This window comes from Heloderma suspectum, chromosome 2, assembly GCF_057233095.1.
Source record: "Heloderma suspectum isolate Gila_16-S chromosome 2, 16-S_ref, whole genome shotgun sequence".
Classification (NCBI taxonomy): domain Eukaryota; kingdom Metazoa; phylum Chordata; class Lepidosauria; order Squamata; family Helodermatidae; genus Heloderma; species Heloderma suspectum.
This window is the reverse complement of record NC_139459.1, coordinates 245,866,870-245,884,433: the sequence shown is the minus strand read 5'-3', so window position 1 is coordinate 245,884,433 and position 17,564 is coordinate 245,866,870. Positions and strand designations below refer to the sequence as shown.

Sequence of the window (17,564 nt, the reverse complement as noted above, 5' to 3'; positions counted from 1 at the left end):
CCTTCAGCTTATTCCACATTGCCACAATTACCACATTGCTTAGCCCCCCCTCCTGATTTGCATACCTTACATCTGGACCTGCAGAACAAGTTTTGAGTGCTACGGATGCTAACTAAATTGCTTTTTGCACCTTCAGGCAATGAAACATCTGCATGCTTCTCACTTTTCCTGGGAATGTTGTTCCTAGCAGACACATTACTCATTGCTTTCCCCTTTTAGAGAAGAGCCAGATGTACAGAGAAAAAGCTATCAGACTTTGGGCAGCTAGGCTACTGTTTGGAGGCAAACGGCTCCAGTTAGTCATTTGAATTTGCACTGGGAATGAAGGAAACAAACTCATCAAGCAAAACCGGAAAATAAGGAACTCGAGCAAATGTGAATAAGCTGTGGGACTTCCAGGGTTTCTAAATGAGGAAGACTGTGTATAGATGGAAACACCCGTCTCTTTCCAAGCCAAAGGAACTGCCCCTTTCCTGGAGCTGATCACACTCCAGCTGTCAATGAAAATTTTAGGAAGTTAGCAAGTTGGGTAGGCGGGTGTCTGGGGTTGAATGTTCATTAAGCAAAGTTAAAAGTTTTCAAAAATGGACCAATACCAGAAAAGCTACTCTCCCCTGCAGCAACACTCTGCCATTTCGTTATCCCTTTCATTGAAAAAGAACACCTTTGGAAGCTATGGGCATTTCCAGAAGGAAGGATCCCAAGCGCTACTAATCAAAAGGGATTGTGCAGCTATTGTAGCTTTCCTTCTTTACTGGATTTTCTGTGGAAACAAAAAAGATCAATTATGAGAAATCCCTATATTCTGATCTAGTTCAGCAGTGCCCTGTAGCGCATCCAGAAAGTTGGCACCCTGCTGGGCATCTTGTATAGGCTTATCTCATCTCTTTCTTTCCCAATATGCATCCTAAGCTAACTGGCTCAGACTGACTGGCCTCTTTGAGATGTAAGTTTACAGCCATTAGGAAGGTGGGTCCTGCCACTAAGGGCTTCTCCACACGAGGCTTTTATCCTCTGATGGAGATTGGCTACTCATGGAAGTTTGTGGGTCCTTTACATCACGTTGTCAACGTTCAGTGCATCTTTCATGCTAAATTACCTTTATCCCATTTTTTAAAAGATCAGAGATAATGAGCTACCAAATTACAGAGCATTGAGTTTCCTCGTGAAAACAGGAAGTCACATAATAAGAGGAGCTAGACCACAGTGGCATCTAGTGGCTGTATAATGAAACATACAGAACACGCAGATAAGGGAGAAAGGGTGGGAAGGAAAGCTCATGTAAAGGGAGCCCATTGTGATCCTGCATTTAAAATGGAAGCAGAAAGCCCCGGTAAAATTGTGGGATTTTTGCCTGGTGTAGAAACGCTCTAAGTAGTTTTCTAATTAGCTAGTTAGACCAATGACATCAAAAATGGAGGCTATCGCATTATTCGACAAAACCAGGCATGGCATCGGGGTCGGCATGGCATGGCATCTGCTGAACGCCCAGGGCTGAGAAGCGCTCATCCTTGGCCATGTCATCCCCTAAGATGGCAGGTGGCAGGTGTGAAGTGGAGCTGACCGCTGACCCAGCTCCCATTCAAACACTTCCTCACTTGCAGCAACAGCCACGCACTGTCAGGAGCGCTCTAGCGGCCTCTTTCAGTCTACTCCAATGGCCAACTCAAGACACAGACGAAAGGATTCGTTTCAAGGCTTTAATCCTTTTACAACTTAATGACTCTTTCAGATGCTAATCACCAGCGACTAAGCAAGGAACAGCAGAGTAGCCTATGCTCCAGGTTAGGCAGTTGGTCCCCGTTTGAAGGAGAATCACGGGAAGACCCTGAACTTATGGGCTAGGGAGAGTTCCTCCCTCTTTCCCTTGGGACGCGACCGTTGCTTGCATGCCAAATGAGCGGTACACCTCCTTTCCGCACCCTCCAGCTGTCATCGCTCCCAGCGTCGGCATCCAGCATCCAGCAAGCCCCCCTCCCGCACTCTCTCACTGCTAGGGTCACTATCTATCTCAGGAATGCTGGCAAGAGGAATTTCTGCCAGCTGCTGTGCCTGTGAGAGATGAGCGCGCTCCTCTCCCACGGATTGCTGTTTCTCCTCACAATCAGAACTGCTCTGGGGCTCTATTGGCTCAGTTTCCACCCTGACATACACTCCCACAACAGCATGAAAGGTTCCCCAGGATTAGCAGCAGCGTTGTTGAGTGTGGGAGTGAAGTCGGCACATGGCTCCACTTCGTGTCTGCTGCTTGCCTGCCACTCGCCTGCCACCACGGATTCGCCCACCTCCTCTCCCTCCACCATCTCGCCCTTCTCTTCCTGTCCACTCCCCCCAAAGTATCCTCAGGGGGCAGTGCCACTTTTGAATGGACTGCAGCTGCTGTCCAGCATCTGAAGATTACCCCAAGTACAATGCTGATCACATCGACATTGGGCATTGGATCTTGGTTAATCTTAAGAAGCTGGGCAGCAGGATGGCCAACGGCCCTCTCTTATAGAGGGCAGTCCTCTTTTTTGAAGGGCATCCAGAGGACTGTTCTCTGTTTTGAAGGTGTCCTCTGTTTGAAGGGCCGTTCTGTCCAATTCCAGTGTAAAGATAAAGAACCATCAGAAGGGAGAGCTGGGCCTTGAAGCTGCCCATGAACAGCACCTGGACAGCAGACTGAGCAAGGCACACAGGCCATCTGGTCACTGTCTTCCACACGATGGTGAAATGTACTGTATTACTATTTTAATAATGATGATGATAATAGTAATGCCTAAATTTATAACTATACAAATATATTAGCACATGGACATTTTATGCAAACAGTGCCCTCTTTTGTCTTCTTTTGTCCACTTTTTTAGTGATGCATTTCCTCTTTTTTGGTGATTCACAAGTGGACGCCCTAGCGGTAGCTGAAGGTCGGGGCCGAATGCTGGCTCTGCTCCCATTCAAAAATGCCCTTGGTCTGCCCAGGAAACTTTTGGGGGAGTGTGTGTGTGTGGGGGGGGGATGAGGAAGTGGGTGAAATGGTGGAGGTGGATGCAGATGTGGGGGAGAAGGAGGCAGTGGAGGTGGCTACTGGGCGGGGGTAGGAGGTGGCAACAGGGGGCCCATTGGCAGCACCATGCCAGAGTGCCCCCTGAAGTCTGCTGCTGGCCCTGGACAAAATAACAGCCTCCGTGAAGGGGCCAGCTTTAACTGAATGCAGATTCCCATAAATGTAAGTGTTCATTCACTACTTCTAGAACCTTCCACGCACCATCTCACTGCAGGTCAGGATGCTGTCTAAGACCATCCTCTCTGCAATGAACCCTGCATATGCTCTGGAACCCTACGTAAGTAGATAACGTGCAACTAGATTAGCTGACTTCACTGAATTTATTTGGAATTCTGTGTGTGATGGTTGCCCACCCCCGCCCCATAAGCACTTTTAAAAAACATTTGGACATTTGGCTGCATTATTTTGAAGGGGAATTCTCACTAAGCTCTTCCCCGTGTGAAGGAGCGCAGAGTTGCCATTTGTGTTTTAGGATCTCATGAGATTTCTCCGGGGGCCTGTGTTTCTGGGCTTGGGGCAAGGCAACCCCAAGCACCATGCTGTGTATTTGTTCCTGGGGCTGGGCTGAGGGGAGGGGTCCTTGGCCACAGAGCTCAGAAACTCCCCAAGCAGGGGACAGAATAGGGTGTGTCAGGAGGTTCATCCTGCTTAGTGACAGCCTACTAGGGATTATTTTTCTATAAAATAATAGAACTCTTGTAAAGAGGGGAACTCTTGTAAAGAAGGGGCCCACCAGGAGGAAAAGTCCATCACAAAGACAATGAGGGCTAGTTCCCCCATTATATTCCATGAATGTGGCAGGACAATTGCATGCGAAAAGCCTGTGTGTTCCTCCTGTCCAGCAGCACACGACTGCTCATCTGCCCCGATTATTTTTCAGAAGACTACAGAAAATATTGCCATTGCCTCCATTGCAGAAAGGTTTTTTCCCTCCTTCTTTCCAGTAGGGCTATTCCTCTTTCTGTTGTTATTGTTGTTACTGTTATTCTTTACATTTATATCCTCTCTTTCCTCCAAGGAGCTCAAGGCGGCATATATAGTCCTCTCCCCATTTTATCTTCACAACAACCCTGTGAGGTAGGTAAAGCTGAGAGATGGTGGCTTGCCCAAGGCCACCCAGTGAGCTTTATGGCTGGGTGGGGACTGGAACCCATGTCTCCCCAGTCCTAGTTCAACGTTCATATGGGTTAGGATGACATACTACTTGCACTAGTTTCTGGTTAGCAGTATTTTAATGTTAACGAGTTGCCGCCAAATCTTCCCTTCATCCCACCACCCCACGAACACAGAGTTGTCTGGAAATGTCCACAACCAGAAATAATTCCTCAGGGAAAGATGCTCTGCTGTCATGGAAATGATTTTCATGTCTTCCTGATATCTGAAGTGGGAGTTTGGTTTCTACTCTGTGACAAACTAGGCTGTAAACCAAACCCTGTGAATAAAGCTCATAGGGCCTTGTAAAGGGCATGATTCTTGTTGACAGTATAAACAAACTAAGCTCTTGTTTGAACTGTGCAAAAGGAGAAGTGCATTGTGACAAGGTCCTCCGGAGTGAAGTGTAACAATGTCGATGGAGCTGGTCTCTTACTTCCTGATATCAGTTCCTTGGCTTTTTTTTATCTTGCAGCTCCATCAACATATAAAACCGATTTGTTGATTCTCCTTACAGTACACTTCCTTGATACCTGGGCTTTAAGGAGGAGGAGGAGTCATGTATTTATTTTTAATGACTGAAAATAGTAGCCCTTCAACTGCAAAATGCTCAGGTCCCCATGGAGTTTCACAGACATGGAACCAGGCAGCCATCTGGTTCGTTATAGCTGGGACATCAGACATCGGTTGGATGGACTGGTCCTGCCATTAACCCTAAGCGCTTGGCTTTTTCAAATGATTTTCTGATGCAGGTGATGCCCCTGAATCTATAGAGCCTCCTCCAAGGAAATTATCTGTGGAAATTATCTGTTCATTACACAGATACATTTTGCTATTGTGGTGCTTCTTAAGCAGGCATTTAGACCCTGATGCTGGGAAAGACTGAAGGCAAAAGGAGAAGGGGACGGCAGAGGATGAGATGGCTAGATAGCATCACCGATGCAATGAATATGAACTTGAGCACACTCCGGGAGAGAGCGCAGGACAGGAAGGCCTGGCGTGCTATGGTCCATGGGGTCACGAAGAGTCGGGCACGACTGAACGACTGAACAACAACAACAAAGATACTGCAAAGCTGCAAATCATCCAGCATCTGTGCATCTACCAAAACTCTTATGGGAGGGCTGGACTCAGGAGCACGAGGAGGCAGAGGTGGAGAGGCAAAACTGCAGGTTGGATATGGAGAGAGAGGAAAGGCACCCACAGTAATTTGGAAGAGGCAGATTAAGCCACACCTTTTCTTCAGCCTGAACTTGCTGTCCTGTTAGCCTGAAGGTGCTTCCATGTAAAGAGCCTCCCAGCACTCCCTCCTGGGATGCTGTTCCAGTTCCACTTAAGGGGTGCTTCTAGATGAGGCTTTTATCGTACCTTTGCCTTGCCTCATTCATAGAATTTTACAGGGAATCTACAAGATGTTGTCCTCCACTTGTATCTCTCCCATGTTTTCCCACCGCTTCTTCCATCTTTTCTCTTACCACAGAAAATCCATTAATGAGAAACAGATGGAATAGCTGCACAGTGCTTTCTAATTAGTAGCAGTAAGAGCCCTGCATCTGGGGGCATTCCATGTTTATGCCAGCAAACTAGGGGCTTTGCCACATGGGGCTTTTATCCTGCAATCGAGATTGGTTATTCACGGATGTTTGCAGGTCCTTTACATGATGTTGTCAAGCTCCAGGACCTCTCCCATGCTTTCTGACCTTTATCCCAATTTTTTTAGATAGTGGATAATGACCTATTTAAATATAGCAAGTTGAATTTCTCTGTTGAAAGAGGAAGTGGCGCTATAACACAGCACCATCTAGTAGCTGTATAATGAAACATATAGAGCTTGCAGATAAAGGAACTTCCCAGGAAAATAAAGCAGAAGTCCATGAAAAGGGGCGTAAAAAGGGGTGGTCTTAATCTTGCAAAGAATATGGAAGCAGAAGCCCCAGTGAAGTTGTGGGATAAAACGCCTCTGTGTAGAGAAGCTCTAGACCTTGAAGCAAACAGACCAAATTCCTTCATCTATGCAACTAATTCCTATGCATCTATGCAAAGGCAGAGGTTGCCATCTGTCTTCTTTCCTTCCATTGGGTCACCTTAGAATGTCCTGCCCCAATCTGGTGCCCTCCAGATGTGTTGGACTACAACTGCCAGTATCCCAGGTCATTGGCCATACTGGTTGGGGATGATGGGAGTTTTCGTCTGACACATCTGGAGGGCATCAGGTTAAAGAAGGCTGCCCAGAGAGAAATACACAAAGATAACATTATATTATTACAACATTTAAAGTGTTGTAGATGAAGTTGGGTTCTGGACCTCAGTCATACATCATAAGGAGTCATGTTAGATTGACTCAGTAGCCTGAGAGAATGCTTTCCTGGTTTGTTATATATTTTATGGAGTCAAACTAATGGCCCATCTAACTTAGTACTGCTAATCCTGAAGTTTGGCAGACTTTAATTCCAGATCTTCAGGATTTCTCAACCTGAAACATTTCCAAGCTATGAAGACATTAAATGGAGCTGTGAAGGATCAACCCTGGGGATTCCGTGATAGAATACTTGCTCCCCTTCATGATCTTTGGAGCAAGAAATACCTGAGGGGAGTGACTCCAGAAGTACATATCTACTGTCTAGCATCTCTGCAAACATCCATGTGTTTTCTAGAGAAACTAAACACAAAACTAAAAATGTAACTGTAAGCTTCAAATGTAAAAATTTACCCCAAACTGTTCCTTCTTCCAGAAGTTAATTCTTTCTGGTGTTTGTGCAAAATCATGTTTTTAGCAATGAGCCTGCCATTCGGCAGCTGTTAGGGGCCCTGTGCTTCTGAGTCAGTGCTTACCACAAGAAGTTCCAAATCTGAAGGATGAGCTGGATAGAGAAATCAGGAAGCCCTGTGTTAATATCCAGTCACACTTGACCACCAACTTAGAATCATGCCTACAGGAAGGATTCTTACAAAGGTAAATCAAGGCTAGCTTGCCTTTTCATTTGTCTTTTAGGATCCTTTTTATTAAAAAGAAAGACACTGCAATCAAAACTATCCACACTGACAGTGCATGTTTGCTCCTTGTGATGGCAACATATAACAATCAAGGACTGAATAGCTCTGTGATTGATTAACTCGCGGTTTCATTATGCCCTCTGATGAATCACTGCCTGTTTTAACTGATCACCATTGCTCTGAATCTCACCATTAGACCAGGCTGGAGCAATGAAACAGATGAGTGGGAGGAATCCCTTCATATCAGAGGTTTGATAGTGATTGTGCATCTTGCCTCTCTAATACAATAGGCAATTAATGGGCTATGATGACATCCTCTTCTCCTGGCTGACTAGCACAAAGATCCGCCTGTGAAGACAAAGAAGGTATTTGTGAGAACCGGTTCAAGTGCATCGGTGCAGATTGACAATATAAACATTAAAAAAATAATAACAAATGGATATATTTGAAAAGGCAGGGTAGAGTGTATGATTCTATGTTAAAAAAATCCTTTTGACCAGCATCAATTGACTTGCCCACCCTCCCAAAGTGGGAACCCCAGATCCCCAAAACTGAAACCTAGCCTGTCAGGATCCAAAGAGAGTACCCAATGAAACTGAGCCCCTGGAGAGAAAAGCTGAGTGTTGGAGTGAGAGAGTAGAGAAGAGCAGAAGGATGTCAATAAAACCATGGAAGCATGGAATATACAGTTATTGGATCAATAGGAGTATAGTGAGAACATTCATGAGAAGGGCTTAAAAACAAAGCCTCTGTGTGTGTGTGTGTGTGTGTGTGTGACAGAAACAGTACTGTATGGCACTTCAAAGTGTTCTTTAAAGATGGAAGTAGATACATTTGGCCTCTTCTCAAAAGGTTTGCCATATACAGTCAGGGCCAGAAATATTGGAGCAAGGATAACTGTTTTGGCAGTTGGCCTCTGTACACCACCACATTGAAGTTGAAAGGAAACACACCCAGATGGGAGCGAAGTCAGGATTTTCAGCTGTAATTCAAGGGGTTTGACAAAAGTGGGGCACTAACCACTCAGGAAGTACAGCCAGTGGCAAACACCCCCCCCCAATCGTTGGGGGCTCATAAGTAATGGAACAAACCAACATCATTTCAAACTTAAGGATCGCCTTTAATACCTGGATGAAAATCCTTCACAGTCAATGACTGCCTGAAGTCTGGAACCCATGGACATGACCAAGTGCTGAGTTTCCTCCCTCGAGATGCTTTGCCAGGCCTTGACTGTAGCTGCCTTCAGCTGCTGCTTGTTTGTGGGTCTTTCTGCCTTCAGTCTTGTCTTCAGTATGTGAAAAGCATGCTCTATTGGGTTGAGATCAGGTGACTGACTTGGCCATTGAAGAACATCCCACTTCTTTGCCTTGAGAAACTCTTGGGTAGCTTTTGCTGTATGTTTTGGGTCATTATCCATCTGCAATACAAAGCGGCGTCCTATCAGTTTGGCAGCATTAGGCTGAATCTAGGGATGTACGAAAGTCACTTACCTTTTAAGAAATTTGATTTGCGGTGGGGGGGAGGCACTCCGTCCCTCCCCCCGAAATTCTGGCCACGGGGGGAGGCGTCCCATCCCTCCCCTCCGAAATTCTGGCCGGGGGGAGGCACCCCGTCCCTCCCGCCGCGAATCCTGGCCGGCCGGGTCTGCAAATGGCGGTGGCCGTAGCTGCCGCCGTTTGCGTCCCTGCAGTCAGCCGTGATAGGCTACGTAAATGTTTACGTAGCCTATCATGGCTGAGTTAAAAAAAAACACCGCGCGTATGCAAATGGCGGCGCCCATGGGCGCCACCATTTGCGTTCCTTATTTTGGCACGTCTAGTCTACATAAACATTTACGTAGACTATGGCGAAAATAAGGGGAACGCAAATAGTGTAGATGCTACGCTATTTGCGTTCCCCTTATTTTCACCGTAGTCTACGTAAATGTTTACATAGACTAGACGTGCCAAAATAAGTAACGCAAATGGCGGTGCCCATGGGCGCCGCCATTTGCGTACGTGCGTTTTTTTTTTTTTTAACTCAGTCGTGATAGGCTACGTAAAGATTTACGTAGCCTATCACGGTATTTTTAAAAAATCTAGCCGTGATAGGCTATGTAAATCTTTACGTAGCCTATCACGTTTTTTTTTTTAAAATTTGGAAATGGCGGTGGCGGCAGCCGGTCGGAAGACCGTCCGCCGCCGCCGCGCCACCGCCACACCGCCGCTGGAGCTGCCGCCGCCAGGGAGATTCGCCCAAGATAAGTCCCGTCCCGGGGGGGTGCGGGAGGGTGGCAGACCATTTCGCCACCGATTTTGGGGGGCCGAATGCACTGGCATTCGGCCTCCCCGAGATTCGTGGTGAAATTCTCTGACATCCCTAGCTGAATCTGAGCAGAAAGTATAGCCCTATACACTTCAGAATTCATCCTGCTGCTTTTCTCAGCAGTCAGGTTATCAATAAACACCAGTGACCCGGCTCCATTGGCAGCCATACATGCCCATGCCATAACACTGCCTCCACCATCTTTGACAGATGATGTGGTATGCTTTGGATCATGAGCTGTTCCTTTCCTTCTCCATACTTTTCCCATCATTTGGGTACAAGTTAATCTTGGTTTCATCAGTCCAAAGAATCTTATTCCAGAACTGGGCAGGCTTTTTTAAGTGTTTGCTGGCAAAGGCTAATCTGGCCTGTCTGTTCTTGAGCATTACCAGTGGTTTGCACCTTGTTGTGAAGCCTCTGTATTTACATTCATAAAGCCATCTCTTGAGTGTAGATGTTGACAATGACATGCCTACCTCCTCAAGAGCGTTCTTGACCTGGCTAGATGTTGTGAAAGGGTTCCTCTTCACCATGAGCAGAATTCTGCAGTCATCCATTTTAGTTGTCTTCCGTGATCTTCCAGGCCTTTTGCTGTTGCTGAGCTCGCCAGTTAATTCCTGCTTTTTCAGGATGTTCCAAACTGTTGTGTTGGCCACTCCCACTGTTTTTGCTATCTCTCTGATGGGTTTATTTTGTTTCCTCAGCCTAATGATGGCCTCCTTCACTCGCATGGACACCTCTTTGGACCTCATTTTGGGAGTTCCAGTGAACAGCTACCAAATGCTAATGTAAGACTCAGAACCACCTCCAGGCCTTTTATCTGCTTTATTGGTCATGCAGCTGCTTGTCAGCCATTCCTTCCATTACTTATGAGCCCCCAACGATGTGTGTGTGTGTATGCCACTGGCTGTAGTTCCTGAATGGTTAGTGCCCCACTTTTGTCACACCCCTTGAATTACAGCTGAAAGTCCTGACTTCCCTCCCATCTGGGTGTGTTTCCTTTCAGCTTCAATGTGGTGGTGTATAGAGGCCAACTGCCAAAACAGTTTCCTTGTTCCAATATTTCTGGCCCTGACTGTAGCTTCAGGGGCATTTATTGCAGCATTTTTCAGACGATTTTGAATACCCATCTCATAAAAAGTGCTATCTTGGGAGTAGAGCCAATGAACTTATCACACTTACATTAGGCCTGTGCTCAGGAGCAAAGGTTTCTATTTGCCCTCTGTCACTGCAGTATGAGGATGTGCGGATGGAGCTCGAGGGCATCTAGCAGGAGTTCTGGCCTCCCCCACCCCATCTCCCATTCCCTGCTGGCATGCCAGGTGCCCTGTTTTGGCACATGCTGTTTCTGTGTTTACTGCCTACACACCATCACCATATTTTCTTATGCACAGATGTAAAACACGGATGCTGGAACCGAGCAATGAAGCTGACACCAAGAGGGATGCCACCCAAGGCATGGGTGGCAGCAGGCAGAGACAAATGAATGTGTGTGTGTGTGTGTGTGTGCGTCAGGGAGGGGTGTGTGTGTGTTAGCAGATTATTCCAAAACTCTGAACCTTCCTCGGGAGAAGAGCTGAGGCTCCAAGTGACCCCACCAGGGCCTCCACAGCCTCTCCTGACTCAGCTGGTACAGAGAAACAGAGCTGAGTATGGGTTGGCTCTATTGTTATTCCCTCCTGCAGAGCACTCTCACTGGTGTAGCTGAGGGAGAAAAGCAGAAAAAAACACATGTGCCAACTGTTTCTTGTACTCAACTGCACTCAAATAATTCTGCTTGCTTTTTTTTTTTAACTGACTTACAACCACCCAAGTGCAGAACTTATCAAATAAGCACTGGATGTACACAGCATTTCTCTGGGTTTGATAGTTTCCTGGATTTTTACACTGTTTTTAAAAGCAGGGGCTAAAGCCCCATTCCAAAGTCACTGGCAGAAGCTACCATCACTCCCAGGTGGGCCAGGGTTCTCCTCTCAGGCTCTGTACCTTCCATTTCCTTCATGTAGAAGTTACTAATATGAACATCTGAAGCTGCCTTATGCTGAATCAGACCACTGAGTTCTGTATGGTGCTACTGGAAGTAGTTCTCCAGGGTTTCAGAGAGGACTCTCTCCCAGGGATTGAACTTGAGACGTTCTGTATGCAAAGTGTATGCTCTGTCACTGAGCTATAGCCCCATTCCTGATCATCTTCATCCCCCAAATCCTTCACCCCCAATATTCCTTGATACCACCCTGAATGGTCTTCATCCATGAAAATCACTGACCTTTGTTCACAGGGTTGTACCACCCACCGTTGTATCATTTTGTCTTCTGCTGAAGACCACGTTGGGATGAACATGAGTGTGGAAATGTCCGGGCTGGCATGATCCAGGAACTTGGAACCAGGATCCAGGAGGACAAATCAGGAGACAGGATCAAGAAGCAATCCTGAAATCAGGACCAAAGGACAAACCAGGAGGCAGGACTGAAGAACAACCAAAGGATACAGGAACATGCTGGAGCTCAGGAGGACCTTGCTGCACAAAGAAGGCTCCACTGGAACAGGAAGCCCTCTTAAAAGTCCTTGTCTAAGAAGACCCAATGGCCACCTTGGCTTGCCAGAGTTAGTCCAGGCTAAGAAGGCTAAACAACCTGGGCCGATGTTGCAGTTCAGTGGCTCACCACATGGGGCAGCAACACACCCAGTTCAAGCCCTGATAGCTCCTGTCAGAATGAAAGAAACAGGAAGCTTTTTTTTCTAGCTGGGCTCCTTGGGTGGGGCTGCAGGTCGCACAAGTCCTTTACTAGCGCTTTACAAAGATTGCCCCCACTAGCACTAGTGTCAGTGAAGCATGGGGTAAGGTTGGTAGGCCACAGGCCTGCAAGTAAGAAAATGAACCAGCCAGGATGATGCCAGTTGTGGGGGCAGGATCATACTCCTCGCAGGTCTTCCATTACTCTTTCTGTTTTGGCAAATCATGGCTATGTTGTAATGCTCAGATAGAACTAATGATCGGGAGAAAATGTGGTCAAAGAAACCTGGGTTCAAGTCCCATCCCAGTAGCAAAGTCATTGGGTCTGGTGGCCTTGGTCAAGTCACTACCTTTTAGCCTTAATGATATATCTGTACTACTTTAAGAACAAGCTCTATGGTTCCTGCCATGCAAGCCACATTCCTAAATTGCCACTGGAGCATCCCAGGAAGCAGTGCTTGAAGGTTCGTGCCAGCTTCCTAGGACACTCTGGGGATGCTCTAGAAACAAGCTTTCTACTGCAGAAAACATAGAGCATGTTCCTAGAGCAGGATTTTTTTAGATTGGGTTGGGGTGGTTGGGGAGGGGAGGGGGTTTCAACACCTTGATGTTGTGACATGGAGCAGTTGCTGTTGTGGCAAGACCAAGATCTGTTGCTGCAGGGGTAAATATGAATGGTGTGTGTGTGAGTGACGTGTGTGCATGTCTGCGAGTGACATTTGCACTCCCCCCCCACAGCAGACACTTAAGGGAGCTGTTAGGGCTGAAACATCTGTGCACCCCTGCTCTAGAAGCTGTTTCATGATGTGATTGTGAAGATGAATGGGAAGAAGCCTCGCAGTGGATTTCAGTAGCATTGACCGTGGGATCCTTTTGGATTGGTGGGGGTTGGGGGCACTGTGTTACAGTACTCTGTTCATACCTGCTATATTGGTATTTGAAGGTAGTGCTGGGGGCCTACTGCTGTGCTCCATGAGAGCTATAGGATTCTATTGGGCTCTGTTCTGTCCTCTATGCTGTTCAACATCTACATCAGTGGTAGGCAACTTCGGGGGGTTATTTTGCCTCTCTCCCTGAATAACAACATGAAACAGCTGAATGAGATAATCTAGGGGGAGTGCAGTTTCATCAGTATGAGACAAGAGAGAGGGCCTTTTCAGTGTTAGCCCCCCATTGTTATGGAACACTCTAGAGAGGCCTACCTGGCAGGGCACTTACATTATCAACCTTCCAGTCTCAGGCAAATACCTTTTTGTTCTCCCTGGTCTTTTAACAGCATTCTAATACTTTTCAACATCATTTACATGTATTAACATGCGAGTCTCTGCTTTTAATGGTGTTTAGGATGTGTCTGCCCTTACAAGACTTTTTTTTTTAATTCTTTGTGATTAGGTCTTGTTTCTCCCTGTCCTGGTTCTGTTTTCTGTTTTATTGGATTTTAGTGTGTATTCTGATAGTAAAACATGGATTTCATATTTTAAATTGTTTTAATTCCTGTAATTGTATGTTCCCCAAAGAACTTAGGTTACTGGGTGACTAACAAATATAATCAATAAAATACCCAATTACGCTTCTCCTTTTCATGAAATTCAGGTAATTCTGTGGGAGTGCTGAACCAATGTCTGGGATCAGTAAAGGACTGGATGAGGTCCAGTAATCAGAAGCTCAGTCCTGATGAGACAGAGATGCTGTTGGTAGGTGGTTTGTCTGATGGGGAGATGTTATGTAGCCTGTTCTGGATCAGGTTCATAGTTTGGGGGTGTTATTTGATCTGGCCATCTCTGGAGGCCCCAGTGGCCTCTGTGGCAAGAAGCACCTTCCACTGACTTAGCTTGGTGCATCAGCTACAGCCTCTCCTAGACAAAGATAGCCTGGCCACAGTAATCCTGTTTGGAGTACTGCATTTGTACATTGGGCTGCCCTTGAAGACAGTCTGGAAATTAAAATTAGCACATAATATGGAAGCTAGATTATTAACTGGGTATATGGAACACAATTTTCCACCTTTGAAACAGCTTCACTGGTCCTGGTCCATTTCTTGGCCCAATGCTAGTTTTAACTTTTCAAAGCTTTAAATGCCATAGGACCAGGATACCTCAAGGACTGCCTCTTTCCACATACACCTGCCCAGGTATTACGATTCTCATCAGTGGTCCTTCTGCAGGTATTTGAGCTGTCAGTGGTGAGGTGGGTGATAATCTAGGATAGGGCCCTTTCTGTGGTGGCACCCAGCCTCTGGGATTTGCTCCCAAGGGAGATTTACCTGGTGCCATCCCTGTTGTCTTTTTGGTACCAGCTGAAGACTTGTGTTTTGTTTTTCACCCAGGCCTTTCAGGGTGTCTAGCTTTTGATTGATGGGTTTATCTGACTTTCCCCACCCTCCAATTAATACATAACATAGTAATGTACGAACAAAACATCAACAGTACAAGCTACATTCAGTCTGACTTACATGTTTTAGCTCTGTTAACAGCAAAATTGGGAGATTTGATATTAGGAGCATGATTATAAAATTATATAACCTGTGCTGCTGTACCTATAAATAGAGCTGATGTGGCTTTTAAATGGTGAACTGCTACAATCTAATTCTGTCATATGGTATAAAATAAATCTACCGATACTGGATTTTTTTTCAGCGTTTTCTAAACTGCTTTGGGAGGTTGTTATATCTTATTGTAACTGTTTTAGCTGTTTAAATTGTTTTAAACTTTGCATGTTAAAGATTTTATATTATGTTTTTATTATCTTGTAATTGCATTTGCGGGTTGTGATTTCTGTAAACTGCCCAGAGAGCTTTGGCTATTGGCAGTACAGAAATGAAATAAATAAATAATATCTGAAAAGTGGTGTCTAAATGCTTAAAACAAACAAATGTGAATTGTATAGGACTTTACATGCTAAAGAAGGGTATTTGTATGTCGATTGAACAAGGATACTGCAGCCCCTGTGGTAATCAGAGTACGTTATGAAATATGAAGCTTAACTGGGCCTGTTGATAGTGGTACCAGCCACAGAGAGGTGTAATGGCCATACAGTTATCCAACCTTTTAAAAGAATAACCTAGTTGCAGCATCCTGGGATATTGCTATGATACAGTGTGGAGGATGGGGGAATAAGTAAACTTCTCTCTTGCTAAGTCAGCATCCAGAATATTAACCTAAAAGGGCTGCTTTCCAGTTGAATGTGCTCATTGCTTCAGCATCATAGAGATTGCAGAGAAGAGAGAAAACGGCATGCACGCACTGCATCCTTGTAGTTCTAGGATGGGGATGCCACATGTGCTGGGACAGAATTCTCAGTACCTTCCCAAAGTAAAATTTCCAGGATTCTTTGACAGAAGCCATGCCAATTAAAATAGTATGAAATCAGTATAGGTTATAGTCATATAGCACCTGGAAGACTAAAATTCTTTTACCGTTGCACAAACTTCTGCAGGCAAGAAATTATTTAATTAGACTCATGAAGCGGTTTGGAAAAACTAGTTTGTACATACACATGGACTGAGGCAGGGTGGAGACAAGATCAAGTTAACATGGAGGACTTACTACAACGCAAGGAACACAACTTGGTAGCAGCAGTGCAACACATAATCTAAGGGCATCTCTACACCAGCCTAAAATCCTGCATTTAAAACGGGGCTTTCTGCTTCCGTTTTAAATGCAGGATCACAAGAACTCCTTCTCCCTGTATCCAAGCCTTCCATTATCTTGCATTGATCTTGGTTCTCCTCTTGCCGCTTTTCGCTTTTCCTCTTTTCACGGAGGAAACTGATGCAGAACATAAAGGGGTAATCTGATAGCTCATCATCTGCGATCTATTTAAACATGGAACAAAGGGCATTTAGTGCAGGCAACTCCTTGGATGATCACGCTGTCATGTAGAGCCTGCAAACGTCCGTGAAGGAGCAATCTCAAGGGCAGGATAAAAGCTCCGTGTGGAGAAAGCCTAAGAGAGCCAGTGTGGTGTAGCGGTTAGAGCGTTGGACTGGGACTCAGGAGATCCAGGTTCTAGTCCCCACTCAGCCCTGAAGCTGACGGGGTGACTTTGGGCCAGCCTAACCTACCTCACATGGTTGTTGTGAGGATAAAGTGGAGAGGAGGAAGAGGACCATGTAAGCTGCCTTGGGTTCTTTGCAAGAGGAAAAAAGATGGGATATAAATGTAATAATTAAAATAAAGAAACATAAGTAACAGGGAATCAAAAACCCTCCTCTTGCATAAGCTCTTGCTGAAATCCTTTAGAAGGACAACAGAATTTTAATCGTTAGAAGACTACACTTTCATGCCTGAATCATCAGAGTCAAGAATGTCAGGTCAGAAATAACGCCACTAGCTTGCTGAGAGAACATGTGAAAAATCCTGAGTCTCTCCATCAAAACTAGACCACAGGCCCCAGTTCTTAAACGCTGCTTACTTAAGACATTTCTGGTGAATCAACGTAGCCACTTTGAGGCCTTAGTCAGCAGCTGAATACTCTCCCGTTCATCCTTAATAAGTATTTATGTAAGCAATTAATTTACATCTTGATTTTACCTCATGAAAGCTGCTCACAGCCAAGATAAAACTTTTTTTTTTAAAAGACAAATGAAACAAACCAAACCAGTAGGGCATTAACAAAAGCAAAAGCAAAACGGCTGTTCTCTGTGCTCACCACCTAAGACCCCCTCCCCCACATCGGCAATCCTCCTCCTGCTCTGCTTTCCCAACCCAGCTCAGCACGTTCACCTGAGCTTGTGTGTCTGTTCCTTTTATCAGTACTCCTCGGTCTGTATATTTCTTCATCTGTAGGCCCTAATCACCTGTTTCCACAGTCCTGGCCTTCTGTGACTGAGTGGTGACAATCTGTGCAGAGGTTTCATTTTTCTTTCCTTTAAAAAAAAATCAAACACATGGCAACAAATGGGAATTAAATTGAGGCCAGCAAGCTCATTTTCGATTTCAGTCGGCGCTGTAATAAGATTTCAGAGGGCGTCTCACCCATCGGCTCTTCAGAGCAGCTGTCTGTTTCCACTTGGAAAATGCTGTCCACTCTCCCTCTCTCTCTCTCTCCCTCCCTCCCTCCCTCCTGCCGCCGCTGCCGCCGCTGCTGCCACTCCAGCATGCTTTTGCCCAGCTACTTGAAAGGGGCTTTGTATTTTCAAAGTCCTTATGGAAAAACCCAGACAGATAACTGCCTGAGTGTTCTCTTTTCTAGTTTATCTGAATCTATCAGGTGGAGAAGGGCTGAAGGCTGGATTTTGCATGCACTCCTCCCTGGCAGTGCTGGCTACGGATCTGTGCAGGCATAATAAAGCTCAGGACCTGGCCATGAGCGCTCCTTCTGCACCACCTTCTCAGA

The 17,564-nt window shown here is 45.7% G+C and overlaps 1 long non-coding RNA gene across 1 annotated transcript; it reads right to left on the bottom strand.

Annotated features, from left to right (window-relative positions):
- Window positions 1–7,154: 7,154 nt before the first annotated feature.
- On the bottom strand, window positions 7,155–17,281 carry LOC146354338 (uncharacterized). Its single transcript, XR_014787420.1, has 5 exons — window positions 17,204–17,281; window positions 17,026–17,094; window positions 11,760–11,922; window positions 8,317–8,606; window positions 7,155–7,537 (listed from the first exon to the last, which is right to left on the bottom strand). It is a non-coding gene; the product is annotated as an uncharacterized LOC146354338 (long non-coding RNA).
- Between the last annotated feature and the right edge of the window lie 283 nt (window positions 17,282–17,564).